The 22865-nt window shown below is 35.9% G+C and overlaps 1 pseudogene; it reads left to right on the top strand.

Moving 5' to 3' along the window:
- Positions 1-10897: 10897 nt before the first annotated feature.
- Positions 10898-11876, top strand: LOC147820613 (olfactory receptor 14C36-like; annotated as a pseudogene).
- Positions 11877-22865: the final 10989 nt, after the last annotated feature.

Below are 22865 nucleotides of genomic sequence, written 5' to 3'. Positions count from 1 at the left end.
AATTCATTCCTGAGAGCAAGCATCACCTTGATCCCCAAAACAGAGAAAGACCCAAATGAAAAGGAAAACTATAGGCCAATCTCACTAATGCACATAGATGCAAAAATCCTTAATAAGATAATGGCAAACAGAATGCAGAAGATCATCAAGAAGATCATACACCCTGATCAAGTGGGATTCATCCCAGGGATGCAGGGATGGTTCAATATACAAAAATCAGTCAATGTAATACACTATATCAGTAGAGCCAAAGACAAAAACCATATGATTATCTCAATAGATGCAGAAAAAACATTTGACAAAATCCAACATGCATTTATGATAAAAAAAAAAAACCCTAGAAAAAATTGGAATAGACGTTCTCTACCTCAAACAGATAGAAGCCATCTATGAAAAACCAACAGCCAATATCATACTAAATGGTCAAAAACTGAAATCCTTCACACTCAAATCAGGAATAAGACAAGAATGTACACTATCACCACTCTTGTTCAATATAGTTCTGGAAACATTAGCCACAGCAATTAGAGAAGAGAAAGAAATAAAAGGAATAAAGATAGGTAATGAAGAATTCAACTTGTCATTATTTGCAGATGACATGATACTCTACATAGAAGACCCCAAGAACTCCACCAAAAGTCTTCTAGACTTAATAAGCAAATTCAATCAAGTAGCTGGTTACAAGGTCAACACACAAAAATCAATAGCTTTCCTCTACATGAATGACAGACTCACTGAGAGAGAAAGACGGCAAATAATTCCTTTCACAATACCATCCAAAAATTGAAATGCCTCGGAATCATCATAACAAAACTAATGAAAGACCTCTTCTCTGAAAACTATGGTACTCTGAAAAGAGAGATTTAAATGATATCGGAAAATGGACAGACGTCCCCTGCTCCTGGGTAGGAAGGATTAATATAGTGAAAATGGCCATACTTCCAAAGCTGCTATATAGATTTAATGCAATTCTAATTGAAATCCCAGGAGCATACTTCATAGACCTTGAGAAAACAATCCAGATATTCATTTGGAACAAGAAGAGATGCAGAATAACAAAAGCAATTCTAGGTAACAGAGACATGACAAGGGGTATCACTATTCCCAACCTCCAACTATACTACAAAGCTACTGTGATAAAAACCGCATGGTACTAGCAAAGAAACAGACTTGAGGACCAGTGGAACAGATTAAAAAATGCTGAAACAATGCCAGACACACTCAGCCACCTCATCTTCGATAAAGGAGCCAAACACCCTCACTGGAGGAAAGATAGCCTCTTTAATAAATGGTGTTGGAAAAATTGGGCTTCATCTTGGCAAAGATTAAATCTAGACTTGTATCTCTCACCATGCACTAAACTGAAATCAAAATAGATTAAAGATCTAAATATTAAAATAGAAACTCTGAACCAGTTGGAACAGAGGTTAGGTAGAACACTTGAAGACATCTGTGTAGGAAAAGATTTTGTGAACAAAACCTCAGTTGCCTGTGAACTAGCACAATCAACAAGTTGGATCTCTTCTTATTAAAAGACTTCTACACAGCAAGAGAAACCACCAGCAGTGTGAAGAGACAACCCACAATGTGGGAAAAAATCTTCACCTGCTCTTCCTTAGACAGAGGTCTACTATCTCGAATCTATAAAGAACTTAAAAAGATCAGACCTCCCAAATTTAAAGACCCAATCCAAAAATGGGCATGTGAAATGAACAGACATTTCTCAGACAAAGAAGTAAAAATAGCCAATAAATACAGGAAAAAATGTTCAACGTCACTGGTCATTTGAGAGATGCAAATGAAAACAAAGCTGAGATTCCACTTCACTCCAGAAAGAAGGGCTGCTATCATGAAATCAACCAATAACCAATGCTGGCATTGTTGTGGGGAAAGAGGAACCCTGATCCACTGCTGGTGGGAGTGTAGACTGGTGCAAGCACTGTGGAAATCAGTATGGAGATACCTCAAAGAACTGGGACTGGAAGTCTCATTTGACCCTGCTAATCCACTGCTGGGGATCTTCCCCAAAGAATTAAAACAATCATACCACAGTGATATATGTGCACCCATGTTCATAGCAGCACAGTTTGTAATAGCTAAAACTTGGAAACAGCCCAAGTGCCCATCAACTGGAGAGTGGATAAAGAAAATGTGTTTTTTAATATAAAATGGAGTACTACTCAGCCATAAAAAATGAGAAATTAGAGACATTTATAGCTACATGGGTGCACTATGAGGTGATACTCTTAAATGAAATAAATAGGACACACATGAATAAATACCAAATAGTTTGTCTGGTGTGAGAAACTGAAAGTGTAAATAAGGACTGAATGTATAATAGTTAATGTGAAATAGGAAAAAAATGGGCAAAGTGGATGGAAGTGGGAGTGCTAGGGGAAAGGATAGAAGGGAATGGAATTAATGTGAGAAAATGGAAAAATAGGAACAAAATCTTTGTAAATAGGGAGGAATGGAGGGGTTAAAGGGAGGGCTGGGCAAGGGTGAAAAAATAAGAACCAAGAGACATTATGTAAAGGTGCAAATTTCTAATGAGGAATGTCTTTTGTTGTATACCTAAAACATACCAATGATTAGAATGAATAATTGATAATGCAAAATTGGAAGAAAAGGTCCAAAGGGGTAGGGGTAGTGGGAGGGGCAGGGGAAAGGAAAGAAGGGAAAGGAAAAATGATGAGAAATGGAAAAAATGGAAATAAAGTCTTTAAATAGGGAAGGGTGGAGGTCATGAAGGGAGGGCTAGGAATGGGGAAAAATAAGAACCAAGATGCATCACGTAAAGGTATAATTCCCAATGAGAAATGTAAATGTGTTGTATACCTACAATGTACCAATAAAAGAATTTAATTAAAAAAAGAAAAGAAAAAAATAGAAAATGGGTTTCTAGAGGTGCAGATGGGTAGGAAGGGGAAGAGGAATTAAAATGCATCAGATTTGATAAGTACATGCACCACTTCCCTGAGGCAATATTCATATACTCAGAACATGTACTAATGAAGTAAAATTTACAAACAAAATTATGTACAGTGAACCTGTCTGAGTTTGTCACTCAAGTTCATTAATCATTATTGTACTTTTAATTGTTTTCATCTACCTAATTTCTTCCTCTATATCTTGTCATTTTTATTGTAAATTCTAAATCATATATATTTAACAATTTACATATATGTATGTACTATATGTTTATATTTATTTAAAAGAAATAATGTTTATATATAATGTTTATATTTCTTTATAAATGTAAATGTTATATTATCTTTAAAAATTATATTAAATTTGATTAAAGTTTGTAATTCTCTCATTTTTTAAATGTAACATGAACTACAGTTTTGAAATTAGAATAAAAATAATTTTCCTGTTTTTCAAGTTAACCATAAGTCAAGAATCTGGGTGCATGTAACTATTTAAGTATTAATATAAAATTACTGAAATGAAATCTAATTAACAGCTTATTTTCTCATCCACAGTGGGCTCATTCATGGGACTCAGACCTCATGTGGCTACTTGAGGGGCTATTTAGTTTGCATTGAGCAGGATAAATCCTTCCATTTTTCCTACTTTTTTCTGAGGCTTAACATGATGAACTGGTTTCTTACCAAGTGCTAAAGTGATCAGTAACATGTGTTAATTTTAGCATCATTATGCATGGGTGGATCTAAATTCACTCACAGTTTTTGTTCATTGATGTTTAAGTGGCCTCATTTTAGTCCAGCATGAACTTCTTAGTTTTCCTCCTGTCTCTGTCAAGGCCCAAGCTATCTCAGAGAGCTTCCTTGCCATCCATCTGGTAAAAGGCCATGCAAGAGAAGCATCTGGTATACCTTCTTCTCCTCATCCGGTTTCAGATACTTGTCCAAAATCCAGTGCAGTGACAAATGGTACTGTTGATAAATACATATGAGAGCTTGTTTTCTTAGCCACATTCCTGAAGTTCATCAAAGAAAAACTGCTAAGGATTCTACACATGTGATAAAAGACAATTATGAGTATGTATTAATACCTTTAAATTACACTAGGGATCATTTAGTAAAAAAATTAAGCCTAAGCTATTCTAACTAGAAAATATCTCTCATCTGGCAGAAAAAATTATTCCTGTGCTGTACACATTAAAACTCACACAAGGAACACACAGAATGTGTAAAAAATCATTTCAATGTGCATTTCCAGAAGAATGGATGTTTTTAAAATTTTCACAAATCATTCCCTGATTTGATAAACCCCAACTAGTTTTACAAATGCATGCTTCCTCAGGCAAGCATATATCTTAATACAGCATGTCTATATAACTAGGGATACTAGAAAAAATGTTGAGAGATTACTTAATTACCCAGTTTGGAGCTAAAGTCATTTTGCTGAGTGTTAATGGAGTAGTCATTGCAGGTTGAGAAGACTTAGCAACTCCTAGATTTCGCACCTTAAATGCCTGCCAATGAGAGTTTCCATCATTTCTTACTATGAGTACTGAAAGTCAATCTACCAGATACTGCAAGAAAGAAATGAACATCAATATTTTTTAAAGTACAACCATTCAAGGGTCCAAACATGGCCACTAATTACTCCAAATCCCTTTGCTATTGAGCAACAGGGTTCTTTGGATTTCCTGGATTGTCCCCAAGGACCCTGCTGATGTTTGAAATTGCTGCCCTGAACTACATACTTGGAAGGATGTAACAATTGTCACATAATCACATGAACCTGTCCCTGGTGACAACAACTGGACCATAAAATTCCTATTGAAGTCTTTAAAGAAAGACTGAAGAGGGTTCATCCTTGAAAAATTGGTTCATCTATACTTGGACATCTTACATGGGAAAAAGAGCTACTGGAGGAACTGGCTATTCACAGTGTGGACGTGGTGAGTGTGGGATATTATTATGAATATCATGATAGTCAGCTCTTTCCTTTCTTCTATGCTGAACATTTGTTCCTTTTGAATGCATTGGTTACTTTTTGAAAAGACAGAATGAATTGAATCAAATACAAAATTTTCTGTATGTGCTGAGAGACAGTGACCCTCAATTTACAACTTGGACATAGGACCAAGATGGGTTATGACTGGAATATTAATTTTAATTTATGACCAAATTCTCAAGTTACAACCTAAATGCCAGCCACTTGTGCTTTTAGATATTCACAGATGCAAATTTAACATTTAAAGACTTCTAGAAGGAATAGTACCACATCCTTTTCTGTGAGTATTAACTGAGAAATCCTGAGCCAATGTATCTAAGGACCCTGAGATGAGCCAGGAAGAAAGTCTGTCCCAAAATTATATACAGACAAACTTTGAAGGCTGTGTAGAGGAGCCTGAGCCTTCAATTGACCAGTGTGAGTTACAATCTGTCCTAATAAACAAACTGAGTTAAAAGTCAAGAGTACACTGTAATTCATCTATTGTATATTTCACTGAAACTTCACTCAGACAAATTAATTCATGAAACTGAATGGTTCACTAGATATAAGGAAATATGTCAACTTCTTACCATGAATTAAAAATGTAAAGCCATGGATGAATGGGTCAATAGCTGCCAGAACCCCATAATTTCAAACACTGGCAGGTCAAGTGTGCAAAGGGATTCAAACTGGAACAGCACTTTGTGGTCACTGTCATCTGAGAAATTTGAAATTCAGAACACTTCTAAGCATTGTATACAAAGGTCAGAGAAGTTTAATCAGAAAGCTGCATCTATGAGTTTCCCTGAGAAGGAAAACCACTGTTTAAAAGAAAAATAAGGGACTATAAATATAATAAAAAGCACATAAATTGGAATATTTTATATTTTATATCTTACCATAATCTTTTTTTAAAGGAGCTGGATTTTGATTAAATGATCTGGTTTCAATTTCTTTCTTAGTCCATCCCTTTCAGCTGGGCCTGAGCTGAGGTGTATTACATACTAAATAGTAATTTTCTGAATAATTAAGAATTAAATTGTGAACGAAAGGGTTGATGTCATGAGTGATTTAATTAAATTTTATTTAATGCATTTTCTTTTTAAAACTGTACACAGTAAAGCAAAAAAAAATTAATTTTGTTTCAAAAGGCCTGCATTTTATAATTATTTTCTATTAAAGAAGATGTAGTCCCATTTGCGACCATGGCAGAAAAATTTAATGATTTTACATGAAGAAATGGTTATTCATTCAACAAAAGAAAGAGGTTAAATTATTTTTAGAGAAACTAATTTAATTACATACATTATTTTAGTTTCAATTTGCACATGTAAGTATTGGATATTTTCTGTATAGCCTTATCTGTTCTAAGAGCACACCCATATTATTATCCATAGTATATCCACATTAGCAGTTAATTAAAGTTTCACACATGGCATCTATCATTTTAATTGTCTAAAAGTTTTGGAAATGTTTGCACACAATAAATATCTAAAACATATCTTAATATCATTGGTTCAGTCCATACACTTGAGCATAAGGTTTCACAGTAGTAAGGAGGTTGGCCAAAAGGAATACAACACATTTAAAATCTCAAACCATGAGCTCTAGGATGTAGGTTATATTCTCACATACAAAGTCATGCTTTCCCAAAGTAAGTTTCAAAAAATAACAAACGGAAGAAAGAATCAAATATCTCCAATATTCACTGACAGCAACTTGAAAACATCTGAAGCTTTTTACCAATTCAATATATGTACAAAGTTTTGAAGTGATGCTTTTGCTGAAAGGCAGCAGTTTATTTTGGTAAGAGTTCAAATACCTAAATATAATAGCAAAATACAATTAATTATTTATTTACAGCTGAAGTGATCCATTTTGACAAAATTATCCATGTATTGTGTTTTAATAAATTGTGTAGTAGCAGATTATTTATTGATACTGAGTGATTAATTCAGAAAGTATTTTGAAGTGCTTTGCTTGTGGAAATATAAACTTCCAACATCTACATTTTGAAAATGTAACATAGTAGTTTACTTTTCAAAAGAAAAGCAATGAGACTGCTATAATTAGGTATAATGGAATTATTTTATGCTATAAAATTATTATTCATTCACAACAGAATGCTAAAGGTTTGTGTATTTGTAAATTAAATGCAAATATGAATGATGCCCAATCTAACTCTAGATATCCAGGCTTCTGTTCCTCATTATGTTTTGCAAAAACTGCAAATGGTTAGGGCACATTACTTTCTTATTTGGTGTAAGTCATATTAACCTTGCACAAAATTGGGAATTTCAGTCCTAAACCAAAAAGAGTAAAGTCATAGACTTCACATGAATAGAGGCATGAGCACAACAATGCTAATGACAATATGTTTCATTGAAACAGACTTCCACTGTTTTAGAAAGTGTTACAATTAAGTTTAAGAAAAGATTCCCACCATGTATAATCTTTGAGAAATACTAATTGGTTTAGCAACAGAGATTTCTGATAATTCCATAATTAAATATGTATCTATACGCAAATCTTCAGATCCCCCAGTTTGGACTTTTCCCCCAGGAAGAATATATTTCAAATTGTAGTCTTAACCTTTACATCAGTGGAAACCTTTTGAAAGGTTATGTTTTGTCATGATTTTAATTGTATTCAAATAAAATCATTAAATACTATTGTACATTCTTTCTAGGAGTAGAATTTAGGCTTCACAGTGCAGTCTCTCACTCTAACCAAAGTATGGAAATACTGAGCATGAATATGATTCTTTAAAGTTGTTCAACAATATAAAGTACGGTTGTCTACAAAGTACAAATTAATATTTTTGGAGGAGAGAGGCACAGCGAACCCTTGACTTACTCACTCAATGCATTTGCAAAGTCTTGTTGTAACACAAGTTGCTCAACTGCCTTCAAAGTCTCTCACCTGTTTAATTTTTGGCCACCACACTTTCTTCCTGGCAGATCTCAGTAACCTTACAGATGTTAGCCCAGGGTTTCTCAATTAACCTTACAGAGGAAAGAATGCTGTAATATTCATTCCAGAACTCTATAAGTGTTAAATCTGTATCTGAGACCATCTGGAAGCACAAGAGGCCAGCATTGGCCACAAATGAAGACATTAGTCACAAGTTAAAAACAAAATTCGAGTATTAAACTACGTTAGTCCTATGTCAGGCTGGTCATAATTCAAAGGTCCACTGTAAAACATGGGGCTTCATTTCCATGTCCTGTGTCTATCTTCCAAAAACCTTCACTCACCTATAAATCTAAAGAGATCAAGATAGGGTAACTTTTCACAAGTCTGCCACTAGAAACTATGATTTAAGGAAATGTGTTTGGTTAACAAGTTGACCAGGAGTGGATTGTTGTTGATTGATTAATGGTCCCTTGTAACATGCAGCTGAACTCAATCAGCATGGTCTGGACATGGAGGACCCACCTGAAGGCTGTTAGCAATAGCCATAAAAAGAGAACTGGAGTGGAAGATCTTAGCCTGTGGATTTTCTAGGAGAAGCTTGCTTCAGATGATTTTCCTGATGGAAACTAGGATGTTCTCATTGGAGGAGGAGCTCAGGGCCTCACTATTGCTGGGAATGGCTGTTGCTTTCATCAAGGGAGCTCTGTTCTTCATTGGGAGGATCACTTCCTGGCTCCAATGTGGATCCCTGAGCTTGGTGGCAGAAATCCTTCATCTCACCAGTGTAGATTTTCTGGCTTTCACCACTGGCCTTTGAGCCTTCCAGGTGCAGATCCTCAATATGCACAGGCATGAGACATGTGGGCTCTAGGCTACCAGGTGGACTTGAGGAGGACATTGCCTTAGACTCTAGGCCTTCAGCTGGACTTGTGTGGGAAATTTCTGGGATCTAGGCACTCAGTTGAATTCTTTGGATTTCTAGCATATGGTTAATCCCTTGCACTCTTTTACATTTAAATCTTTTGGTAATTAGTATAAAATAACCTTATAAGTTGTGAATCCTATATTTAATATATTCCCTTGCCAAATCCTTTTGACTACAACAGTTTATTTCTGGGTTCTCTATTCAATTTCATCAGTCATTTGTCTCTTTATGTGCCACACCATGTTGTTTTTGTTACAATGTCTGTCTCGTATATTTTGAAATTTGGTTTTGAAATGTCTCCAGCGTTGCTACTCTTGCTCAGGGTTGCTTTGGCTATTCAGGGTCTTTTGTGTTTCTATATGAATTTTAACATATTTTTCTAGCTTTGTGAAGAATGATATTGGTATTTTGATGACCATTGCATTGAATCTATAGCTTGCTTTAAAATATACACAGAAGAATAAAACAGAATGAAAATCCAAGCCAAAAACAATCATCACTCACCTGAAAAAGTTGTTTCCTTTTCCTGTCTATATACCTTTTCTAAATTACCATAGAATCACTTACGTTTATTACATTATTTTTAATCAGACATTTAACTTTATAGTGTTAGTCTTTTTTAATAAAATTAAACTTTCATGATGTTCAGAGATGTTTGCTTCCTTTACTACTCTCAAACTCCTGTAATTGCAAGAGGTCAATATTTCTTGTAATAAAAAACCATAGCATAAATTCAAAGAACACACAGACCACAACAATGAAAATACCTTTTTTCTTTTTAGGCAAGGACATTTATCTTCAGTGAAGAAAGTCACAATTTTAAAGTGCTGAGTGGAAATAGCAGGTACTGTGACTCTTTGTCTCCCCACCTTATTCTTCAGGGGAGGCCTTGGGGAGTCTCTCATTGGTAAATTTTTCATGCTTAAAATATTATGTTCCTGGCATAACAACACATGAAATTTGTATATAGTAAAGTTCATATTAGATTGGCAGTATAAAAATATAATGGAAGGAAATCTTAACTCACTCATTAAAGGCAAAACGTGAGGACATTCTGGTGAAAATAGAGCCATTGAATTGGGCAGAGGATAGCAGATGCCTGAGAACCACAGGAGCAGCATCTTGTTAGGACAGAGCTCCAAGAGGAGACTACTCTGAGAACACAGAGACAGTGCTAACTCTCAGGACTTTTAGAGATAGTGTTGATAAATGAATTTTACCTAGTGTGTGATCATAGTATAAACTCTGAAAATGAAGGAAAGCAACATGCTTGTTAACAAGTTTCCTGAGAATGATAAGCAGGGACATTTGGGGAATGATTTTCATATTCTGAGTAATTCCCCTACTTCTCATAGCAATGCACCCAATACATTTTGATTCTGAGAAAAGAAGAGAGAAACAGAGACAGAGACAGAATCAAAGAGAGAAACAGATAGAGACAAAAATATTCTTCCTAACTCAGTAGAAGAGTAACTAACTCAAAAATATCTGCAACTTTTATGCCTAGGGAGTACTATGTCAGTGGTAGTGTAGGTCCTCAGCATAGAAAGTGTTCTGGGTCTTGGGTTAGATCCTAAGAATGGAGAAAGAGAGAGAGAGAGAGAGAGAGAGAGAGGGAGAGAGAGATTATTTACCTTATGATGGAGAATAGGATTTTGAATGAGATAAGCTACAGTCTTAGTATTGCAAATTACTGTATTCTTATTACTATTAAATCCAGAATATGGGATTTTTCTTGATCATATCAAGTGATATATTTTTATCCACAGTGAACAGTTAAGAACCTTTTCACATTAGAGAACAAAAATCAATTGGAAGAATATTTTAATGATTTCCCCACTTAATATTAAGATACGTATTTATCACATGCTCAAAAACATTACTAAACTTTGAAAGAAAATAGGTCACATAAATTCCAATGTAGGAGGAAATTATAAACACAGCAATAATGACAATAAACACCTATTTAGTTTGATGGAGACTATTATTCAGACTAAGGGAGAATCATCCTAAAATATCAGGAGATCCAGGCACCAAACATTCTTGTGATCCCTGGGTCTAGAGTTTAATAGTTATGAAGGCATTTTCCACACTGTGATTCTTCCTGGGTTCAGCACTTCTGTCTGAGTGGAGTTTGACACAATGATGATCAACTTTCTCCTCGTGGAGATTTCTGGCATGCAGAAGCTACAGGTGTTCTATGCCATGTTCTTCTCTCTGGTTTATCTGGTAACCATAATGGGAAACCTCATCATTGCTGCTGTCACCACTCTTGACAAGATCCTTCACACACCCATGTACTTCTTCCTGAGATACCTGTCCATCCTGGACTCCTGCTACATTTCTGTCACACTCCCTAATTCCTGCATAAATTCCCTGCTGGGCACATGCTCCATTTCAAAGGCAGGATGTGCATCTCAGGTTTTTCTTGGATTTTCCTTGCATTTGTAGAGGTATTGTTTCTCACTATCATGGCTAACGGCCATTTTGTAACCATCTGCAGGCCCCTCCATTACCCTGTGATCATGAACCCTCGCCTGTGTGTCCACAGCACACTGGCCTCTCTGCTCAGTGGCCTCATCTATGCAGCTATGCACACCATCAACACCTTCAGGCCGCCCTTCTGCCACTCGCATGCTGTCCACCAGCTCTGCTGTGACATCCTCTCTCTCCTGGAGTTGTCTTGCTCTGACACCTTCAGCAACAGATTACAAATCTTGTCTCTGCTCTGATGATTGGTGGTAGCTATTTCTTTTATATCATCAAGTCTTATATTCATATCTTTTCTAGTTTGCTCAAGTTTCCAGTGGGAACAGATAGGAAAAATGCCTTTCCCACCTGTGTCCCCCACATTCTCATGGTGTTGCTTTTCCTCAGCTCAGGTTTTTATGTCTACCTGAGACCCTCTTCAATTTCCACCAGCATCAGAGACATAGTTCTGTCTATGTTCTACTCTGTAATTTCCCCCCTCTTCAACCCTATTATTTACAGTCTCAGAAATGAACAGATAAAGTGCACCATCAGAAAACTCATCACAAGAAGGTGCTATTCAGGAAATGTATTGAGAACTAAGAAAGTTTTCCCTATCCAATTAAGTCATAGACATGTTTTTGGCAATATATAGATATAACTTATTAGAGTTATTATGTATTCTTCATGCAAATTTTTTATTCAAGATGGTTCAACATATATATCAAGATTACTTTTCTCTCTTGTCTTATACAATTTTAATATTCTATAAGATATTTGGTATTATGAGGAAAAAAATCCAATGGCTGTGAATTTCAGGTAAATTTTCCCCAAAGTGTCAATTGTGTGGAAAATAATTAGATCATCAGGCATTCCACTATTCAATGGAGTCACCCATTGTTGACCTCAGAGCTGAACGTGCTGTTAGGAGTTTACCCTGGTCAGGGCAAATGCATCACTGGGGCAATGCCTGGACAGGGTCTTTGTGTGCCTGCTCCTTCCTTCCACCCTTACTTTCCTGCTGCCATAGGGTCAGCACAGTCCACCATGGCCTTCCACCAGAACTGTCATGTTTGAAGCCTACTGAGTTTGGATTGAATTCACTGGAAAATATGAATCCTCCCCTCTTTTGTGTTGTGGGTATCTGTCCCAGGCAGCAGAAAGTGACTAGTGCAATAATAATACAAGGATTCCAACAAAGATTCTCATCAAAATCAGTTGTCCTGTGGCCTATGTGAAGTAGTTCAGTGCTAGATTGCTTGCTGAGCCCATGAAAGGCTCTGGGATTCATTGAGAGAGCTGAACAATATCAGTCTTAAAAGGCCAAAAAGGATGAACTGAGACCATTTATATTGATGGTTATAACTGATATGCATTGATTTCTCATTGCTATATTGTTTTCCTGTTGTTCATTCTCTGTCTTTACTCTCTAATTTCTCACATTGCCTGGTAGATTCATTCCATTACTGTTCTTGGAATTGTCGTGTTTGTTCTTGCTTTCTAAAATATCCTTCACAGTTTTGTAGAGAGTTGGTTTGGTGGTCATAAATTTCTTCAGTTGTTCTTTGTCATGATAGTATCTCATTTCTTCATTAATACTGAATGATAAATTTGCAGGAAACCTCAATCTGGGGTAGAGGTTGTTTTATTTTAGGGCTTGGAATATTTTTTTCCAGCCTCTCCTTTTCTTGAAAGTTTGTGTTGAGAAGTCTGCTGTGATTCTGATAGGATTTCACTTATAGGTATGTTGTTTCTTTTCATGTACCAATAAGCTTAATTTTTAAAAGGATAAAATATCACCTTTAGAAATGTTTTAAGATACTGTTCTATATTTTTAAACTCCTCAAATATCAATAAACCTAGAGTTAAAATGTTCTCAATGAATTTTCAAAGTTCAAATTTAATATTATATAAGAAATGGAAACATTCAGTCATGTATTCCTTTTAAATGAAAAATGAAAAATTTGTGTTTTTGAGGATAAAATGTGAATAAAATATATGCTGGGAAAATATTTGGTGGGATTAGAAGCCTTGGCTTAGATGATTAGAATCAGTGTAGAACTTCCTTTTTCTTGCAAGAGAAAAATGTTATATGCTATTCCTATCTTCACAGAAAATTTTACTTAAAATTTCACCCTCTACTTTGGGGATATGTTTAATTATATGTTTTAAACAATTACATGTTAATTGGAAGAATATGTACTTTTAATTTCCACTTATAGCCACATTCAATTTCATACATGAGGCCTTTTGAGAGTTAAAATGGTATCATTTTGATTTTGGTGATATCATGTACATTAAAGATTTATTCTGAAGGCTGAACATATAGCTCCATGGTAGAACACTACCTGGCTTGCACAAAAGCCTAGAATCAATTCCTAATCCTGCAAAAATATTTTTGTTTCAGAATATCATCAGGCACCTGTGCAAGATAGCACACATCTGTAATCACAGCACTAGTAAGGCTGAGGCTAGAAAAGCATGAGTTTAGTGCAGCAGGGTTTACATAGTGAGCTCTCACTCAAAACAAACAACAAAATACAATAGTGTCAAAATAGTATTAAACTGCAATAGTAGCAATGGTAACATCTTAATAGTGGAAGGAAAAATGTTATTTCTAGTTCACACTAATTATTAAATGCAGGTCGGCAATGGGGCTGTCTACAGAGTATACCCTCAACAGAGATGTTGCAGAATAACAGTCATGCTGAAATACAATGTTTAAACATTTACCAAAAAAAAAGCAAGTTGGAGAATATGGTAAGAGCACCCACCAATGCAAAGCTCAGTGAATACTGCACCTCAGAGATGAAAGAATCTGACCCCCATCCTCTCATGGATGTGGACATGACCTAGGGACCTCTAGCTGCCTTTCCACAGCATGCTGACATCTTAAGGGGAAAAGAGCAACCAAAACACAAGCGAACACACAATTGTACCTGCTTTTAAAGGATTTCAAGTATTTCAAAAATAATAGTAAATAACAATAAATAATTTAATAGGAAGTAATGTAGGTAATGTAAAATAGGAGCCAATCCCAGTGCATGTCTGACTTCTTATAGTTTGTGTTGTTAAACAAATTTCTATCTATGTTAAAACTTTTCTCTTCTATCTTTATCTAGTTTTATAATTAGCACAATGTTGATTTCCTCAAATGAGGGGAGAAATGTTCCTTTTTTTTCTGCTTTAAATGTTGGATAAAATTTATCAGTTAAAATGTATACTAGCCTGTTGTTGCCATATAGGTAGGTTTTCAAGCTAGGAATATACTGTCTTTAATAGATTCTATTCAAATTTTATATTTCCTCCAGTGTTAGTTTCATTAATTTGTCTTCCAAGATACTTCTTAGAAGTTGTCAAATTTATTTCAAAACAGATTTTTGTAATATGTTTTCTATATTCTTTTAAATTCTGTAAAATCTGTGGTAATGTCTCTTAGATCTTGATATTGTAATTTCAAAAATGAATAATTGACATTGTGTAATAAGAAGTCAAGGTCAAAAAGAGCAGGGGAAGTGGGAGGGGTAGGGGAAGGAAAGAAGGGAAAAGAAAAAATATGAATAAAGGAAAAAAATGGAAACAAAGTCTTTGCAAATAGGGAAGGGTAGAGGGGGTGAAGGGAGGGCTGTGGAAGGGGAAAAATAAGAATCAAGATACTCATGCAATGGTACAAGATCCCAATGATGTATGTAACTGTATTTTATACCTAAAAGGTACCAATAAACTTCATGGAGAAAAAAAGTAAAGTAAAATATATCTCTAAAAGGAATTAAAATATACTTTATAATATCAAGGAGAATCACAATAAATGAATAAGTCACTCATGAAGAATCTCTTTTGTAAAATAGCAAAGGGAGTCATAATGGAATGTACCTGTTTGAAAACTTGAGAGAAGGCTGTTCTAAGGGTGTGAAAGTAGAGTTCAAGTGCTGAGGGTGGGCTGCACAGAGAGCTAGAGAGACAGAAATGTGCACACTTGCTCTCTATGCTCTTCCACTACTTTCTGCCCATTGTGTGTGTTATAGACCTGCACCATTCCCACTGGCTGTCAGAGGAGTGGTGTGTAGGAAATGTGTAGGAAAGGGAAGGCAGTCAGACCAGCGGTCTTGAAGGATCATCAATATGTCCTGACTCTGAGAATAAAATGTCAGGTTCTGAGGCCCATATGGCTCATTCAAATATTATCAGCATCTGATAAAGTGTGCAGATGTTGTATCAATCATATAAAAACAGAATTTGATACAAATTGTGCAAAGTCTTTTAAAGTCATTATTTTAGCAATATGAATAGTTGCATGTCACTGAGAATGTTTCTTCTGTTAACAGTTGAGTGTTTGAGTTTAGAAACATCCAAGTTTGTCAAAAGGATCAGTTGGAAACAGGCACAGTTTGGATGCCTGTGGTTATTAATTTCTTTTAAAATCTTCATCTGTTATCCTCTATTGTTGTTATAGAGATTGTTTTGGCTGTCCATCATGTTTATTGGATATGTATTCTTCAAGTGGAAGTGTAGGCACTGTATGCAATAAATGCTCAGGCCTCCTGCTCCCCTCATACTTCATATATCATGGAGCAGAGTGAGACCTTCAGGCCTCACCTTACTGTGCTGCTCATCCTCTTTGTTTCATAATCTTTAATATAATAAGGACACTGACAACAGCATCAGAGTTACCCCAGATCTGAAGAGTTCTTTTTAGAGATCAATGAGATTTCAGAAATTTTTCTATGAATTCTACCAGGAATCCAACTTTGTATTTGTATATTAAGTCATGGACCCACAGTAATCATCACTGGTATACAGGTGTGGAGCACAAAGGACAAATTGGTAGATGTTGAAGAAACCAAAGTTCAGTGTGGTCAAAATTTCCTCTTTTTTTCTGGTGAAACTGGGGATAGAATTCAGGATGTTGTGCTTCCCAGGCAGGTGCTGGTGCCACTTAGCAAAACCTCTGATTCCCCAATTTCCTTCTTTAGAAAAAGCAAAATATTGATTGCATTTTACAATATACAATAGTTATGTTTAAATATACATATATTCGTGTATGTATACCATGATAATATAATGTAATATTCACATTGAAATGCAAATTCTAATCCTTCACCAAATGTTTAGATATTGTGTCTCATAAGTAATATATTACATAATATAATCGTAATTATATTAACATGACTAAGGATAGAATTAAATGCACTCAGAGGTTACAACATCAGGCAATAGTGTTCAGAGACCTGGACCTAGACATGGCTGGGTGTGAATGCTGTCTGTAGAGGGAGACCAGCTCACAGCTCACATCTCACAGCCAATTCATCCTCCTGGGGTCCACATCCCATCCTCAGCTGCAGAGCATCAAATCCAGTGTCACACACATCTAGATGCACATTATTCCTTGTGCCTTAGTGCTTCTTATTTTCCCAAATAAGTCACATAAAAGATGAGAAATGGCAATACTAAGAGATATACTATAGGAAAAGATGTAACAGAAATATCTTTCTTTCAAAAGACTATTGTGAAAATCTTTCATGCTATAAAACTTTAGAGTGCATTGCCAGTACTAACACAAAAATGTATAAAAATACATGACGTTGACGTACATATATCATGATCCTAAAACAATTAAACCATTGCAATGTTTCTCTCTATATGTGAAAGTTAATTTCTGTAGAAATCCACAAATTCTGAATATTAATCTAGGAAACATCTCCTAATCAATATTATGAGAGTGGACAAACATATTTAATACATGAAACACTTTTAGAAATAATTGGCTTTTGCCAAATTGCAAAAAAATTTAAAAGTACTAAATAATATATTTTTGATTGGAATGTGACAAAATACTAGAAAAATAAAGGGAATTTTGTTATCCATGTGTATTAGTCATTGTTCACTATTGAAACAGAGTTAATTCAAGTTATATAAAAATTTACAAGATTGGCTTATGAGTCAGGTGCAGAAGAGAAAGAAAGGGCTATCTGCATGCTGGAGATCTGAAAGGCCCAGTCAAAGGCCTGGAGGTCATTGTACTGTCCTATGTGAGTCTGTATCAGAAGGCTGAATGGTCTGCAATGGAAACTAGAAGATGACATCCGAGGTGAAGGTGAAGAATGGAGCTCTTTGAATAAACATAAGTGAGCTTTCCTTCTTTGTTTCCCTTTAATAGCATCTGGGCAACAGACCAAGCCAGGGTGGGTCTTCTCTTTTCAATATATCCCCTCACACATACCAGAACTATGCTGATACATAGTTCAGTTCAGTTCAGTTGGCAGTTTCTTACTCAAGTTGGCATAATCACTTAACAAGAATGTCATGAAGTTCTAAGAGAAAATACTCTATTTTGGGGGGGTTACTAGTATATGTGATAAGCAGTAGCTGAATTCATCAAGGAAATTGGGATATATATATAGAATGCATGCTGGTCATTTTTACTCCATCTCCACCCTCTACCTTCCCCTAACCTCCCTCCCCATCTCATATTACAGTGAACTCTGTGTACTCAGGTTTATGACAGCACAGTTCAAAATGGTTATATTACAGAGGTCTCCTGTGTGCCCATCAACATAATTATAGAAAAAATGTGGTATTTACACACAGTGAAGCACTACTATGCCATAAAAAGCATAAACTTGAATTGTTTGTAGGAAAATGGAAGCACTTGGAAACTAAAATGATAGGTGACATAAGTCAGACACAAAAAATCAAATAACGCATCTTCTCTTATATGAAAAATGTATTTTCTCTACAGTGTTCCTGCCTTGAAGTTAATCAATGATGCTTGATATTCTCTAAAACTGTGAGCCACATAATCCCTTCCTCCCTTTACTTATCAGGTGTCAGGAATTTTATGTCAGCAATAAGAAAGTTGACCAAAATATAGCCAGTTAGGGGCTGGCCCTGGAACAGCAGGATTCTGATGAAATTGAAAACTTCCTGAGTGTCTCTCCCTTAACCTGAGAGTTTGTTTGAGAGCAAGAATAAGAGCAGGAAACTAGTGAATCTGACAGAGGGAATTCGAAGGCAGCTCGATCTTTGGTCAGTGGTATAGATACTTCTGACTAAATTCAGCCAGAATTACAGTGAAAGTTAAGAGGAAAAACCCCATTTGAAAAGTTTTCAGTTTCACCACAAAGGAAAATCCTGAAAAGTTAAGGTCATGGAAAGTGTGGATGCTAAATACATTATCAGTAAAAAGGAAACAAATACATTGCACCAGAGTAATAGTAAAGAAGGCTGAGGGCATCTCAGCAATCAGCAAGACCCCCACCCTTCACTGGCTGACAAGTGTAAAAAGATAATGTTAAACTCCTGATAAGATTTTGCTTTGAGATGAGAACCTCAGTGTACCCTACTGGATTTGGGTGCCTACAGAATTGATTTCCACAGGATGTGGTTCATAGTGCTCAACAATCCAGAAACTCAGAGATCAGTGCAAGCCTAATTAAGAAAGAGAGAGGTCTTCCTAGTGCTCCAGCTGGTGCCCTATCTCAGCATCATACATGTGGTGATGGTTTTACTTGCCTGATGGAGCCCACTCAGATTTCAGAAGGCCTGAGGGGACACAGAGTGCACTTCTCAGAGGGAAAATTGTGAAGGTCTGTGAATCAACTCAAAGGAGCTGTAGAGACTCCAAGAAGATGGAGAAATTCAGAACATGGAACATCTGTGAGAAACCACAGGCAGTCAGCAGAGCCAGCCTCACTGAGAGGCCAGGAGAAATATAGCCATCAGTGCTGTAGGAGGTGGGCTTTCTGAGCACTTCAGGACTCACATCTCATTACAGCAAGTCCCAGGTGCCAGACAAGGAAATGCAGAACTAAATGTTTGCCCTGCTGGGTTTTGGTCTTGCTTTGGTCTAAATTATTCCTTTCCCCTATTTCCTCTTTAATAGGGATAATTTTCCCTTGACAATGTATGCTGAAAGTTTTTAATATTGTTTTTGATATTACAGGGGCTCAGAACTGTGATATTTCCTTGAGTGTCAGAAGGTGCTATGAATGTAGACTTTTCAACACTCATGAAAATGTTAAAACTTTTGCAACTTGCAGAGATGGAGTATACATTTTGCATAAAGAAATGGACATTAGTAATTTGGGATCCGGGGGGAAAATACTACTGTTTAGATTTAGAATGTTCCCCCAAAACTTCAAGTGTTCAGAGTTGGGGCTTTTGCACTGTGATTGCATTACGGAGGCACTATAGCTCACTTTATGTCAGGAGAAAGGGCTTGAGGAGAACAGATGGGTCATGCTTGTGACTTGGAAGTTTGTATGTCCCCCTCTAGTTCCTCCTCTTGCTGTCTTTCTTGGCGGCTATAACATGAGCATCTGCCTTGACTCAACCCTAATTCTGACCTTTCTTCCTTGAAAAGCAGCAAAACATGAACTGAAAATGTGAGCCAAAATAAACCTTTCCTTCTTCTCATTGTGAGTGATGGGTATAGGGTAGCCATCAGGGAACCAAGTTCAAGGCAACAGGAAGCACACATACGGTTGCAGGCTGAACACATTGGTTTCCAGCTTCTCAGTCAGAAACCAGCCTGAACATCCGTGGAACTAAAGGTGAAGGCTTGCTGAGATTATCCACTGCCCCTCCATAAATCTACAGCTGTCTTGCTGGGATTAACTAGCACAGACCTGAGCTGTGTCTGTCCAAAGTGTGTACCAGGATCATCAGGGAGAAGTCCTGTTACTGACATTATTTTTTTTCTTCGTCTTGTTTTCTTTCTATTTTTTATTTTTTGTTCTTATTTTTATATGTAAATATTGTTTCTACTTTGTTGTTGTTTGGTTCTATTCTTGTTTTTATTTCTTTCTTCTCTATTTCCCTACTGACTTCTTCACCAGTTTCCCAAATTTGATGTTATCTGTCATTGTCCTCCAGCCTTGCTTCTAATCTCTCTTTCATCTAATTTCCTATTTCTACCCCTAAACCACTTTTAAGTTTTCTCCCTTAAGAGTAAATCATCATATTGAAGGCACATTTATTGTATACAATTTTTGGACTTATTTTAGATTTTGTTAAATAACCACAAATCTAGTTCATATGGTGAAATGTGGCAAATTAGTAGTTACCTCTCTGTCAATTTTTATGCTGTGTTTGAGGCTACTGTTTTTACTGATTGTACTACTTCAGCTAAGGTGATATAATTGGTCTCATCAGTTGTTCTTCTTGGTATTCCAGATATAGATTAACTGAAGGTCAAAAACAATAACCATAGGCTAGTGCCAAATAATCAGGGGCTAGTGCAAGAAGGCAACAACTTCTTATCCTCAAAAAATTGAAGAGGTAGGATCTTACAAAAGATTTAAAATGCAAAAGACAGCTACAGCTGGAAGACATCTCTGAAAAGTAGTCACTTCCTAAAGGTTCTCAGTACTAGCATTAAAGCTACCTGAATAAGGAATTTACAAGCATCAACCCAGGAATTAAACTAAAAAAAAATGGTGAAGGAGAAGACATCGATGCAAGATGCAACCCAAGACTTCCAGTTTGTAAGTGCAAACTTGGGACCAATGAGATGAAACAATTTGGAAGCCAGCTACCTAGCCACTCTGAAGTGGTAGTAGCAGAAGTAACCAAGCAAATGAAGGAGGCTGTAGAAAAAAATCAAATCAGAAATAATTTCTCAGATAACTACAGAGATGCTGACCATAATGAAGGACATGGCTATTGACTTTGGAGAAGACAGAGAAAAAAATAGAGGAGCTTAGGAAAATGATCAAAGTCATGAACAGTCAACATAGGAGAGCAGTGGAATCCATGAAACATATTCAATAGATGACCAGGAGATTTAAAATTCCATTGAAAGTATGTGTAGAAGAAAAGCCAACATGAGGACAGAATATCAGATATAGAAGACAGGATTGTGTTTAACAATCAAGAAAAGAAAGAATACTTAAAAATAGTAAAGGACCATGAAAAATCAATCCAACAGCTGTTACATGATGCAAAGAACAACATAAGATTGTTTAGTCAATGAAAAAGCAAGAGACAGCACAAATGACATAAAAGATATTTACCTAACTAATGGTGGAAATCTTCCCAAGCATGGAAAAAGAACTTGACATCTATTACCATCTGTACTTGTAATATCTGTCTATCATCCACCTATAATCTCTCTGTCAATCTCTCTATGTACGGCATTTTTCAATACATTTTTCTTAGTAAACTTATAGTATCATAGAATGTTTAAAAATATGAGATGTTAAAAAAAGAGTTAAAACATAGTCCTAATACACGAATAAGCCAGGAGATGGAAGCAGACCTAAGGACTTTGTAATTTTCATCAATATAACTTCTGGGCCAGGCATTTAGCTCTGTGGCACCATGCCTCTTTGCAAGTGTAAGGTCCTGATTTCAATCCCCAGTACAAAAACATTCTTTTAGAGCTTAAATATTGAGTTATACTTTCCAGTTTGAAAGTAAATTATATGAAAACCTGAGAGAAAAAGTGGATGTTAGCAGAGGCTACTGTAATTGAAGACAAGGTACAAGAGTTCCCTGGAGGATTAAGAAATTAACATGATTTAGTAACATTGTGCTGCACAGATTTTCATGGAAATTTAAACATTGTCAGCTATACTCTAAGGAGCATGTCCACTGAAGACATATGGAAGGTAAGACTGAGGGAGACACTGCCTTCTAAAATAATTACATGTTTTGGACATTCTGGAGTTTAACCAGAAAAGATAGAGGTATATTTTATTTAAAAGTTACATATTAGTGATTTTGATATTTTAAATTTCTTCAGATAGTCGTGTGTTTTTCCCTGTCAATCTGGAACTCATCCCTTAATATTCTTCAATAGAATAAGGTGAACTATTTCTTACATTTCAAGACTAATTGAATTAATACCTGTAAGATGATAACTGAACAAACTGAATTATTAACAGTGATACAGAATATGGCCATTCAGGATCCACTGTGAAAAGCTCCCGTGGACCTGATCTATTTGTTCACACTTTCCACCTGATGACTTCCCTGTGTGTAAAATGCCTTTATTTAAGAGCATGTGAGGAAAAGGCATAGCTGAGCCATAAAAACCAACAATTGAGGAAGAAAAACAGACCATTTCTCAAAATAATTTCTGCTTAGTAACAGAGAAGTGTATTGTAAACTTATCAAAAAGTAAAGATGACTAGATTTGAGTAGTAATGGCAATATTAATTTTTAGAATTTATACTATGATACACATAATTTGATGAGGAATTAAAATAATTAATTTATTCCATCTTTAAGAAAACCTTGTGAGGGGTGAAGAAAAATTTTTTTTAATTGTAGTCATTCTCACTACACAGGCTGTCTGAAGGTTTCTGGTATTTGCTATTCATGTAGAACAGGGATAGAAGCCACAGCTGTTCTCTGAGTTCAATGTGTGAAGAATTTGCTATTTACTAAATAAAGAACCAGAGTAAGGTATGTGAGGGTGTGTGTGTGTGTACTTTGTCCCAAGGAAATGGAATGAGATATGATTTAAATGGAATGAGGAATGATTTGAAGCAACATAATTTCAAATAAGGAAGCCTTCTGAGAAGTCTCACACTTAGGTATCAAGGAGCTCTTTAAGATCAGTGGGGTCTGATGGCACAAGCCTGTAAAGCCAGCATGTGGAGGCTGAGGCAGGGGAACTGCAAGTTTGAGGCCAGTTTGG

This window comes from Heterocephalus glaber, unplaced genomic scaffold, assembly GCF_053883595.1.
Source record: "Heterocephalus glaber isolate CG9 unplaced genomic scaffold, H.glaber_assembly_v1.0 deba00001831, whole genome shotgun sequence".
NCBI lineage: Eukaryota > Metazoa > Chordata > Mammalia > Rodentia > Bathyergidae > Heterocephalus > Heterocephalus glaber.
This window is presented reverse-complemented; position numbering and strand designations above follow the sequence as displayed.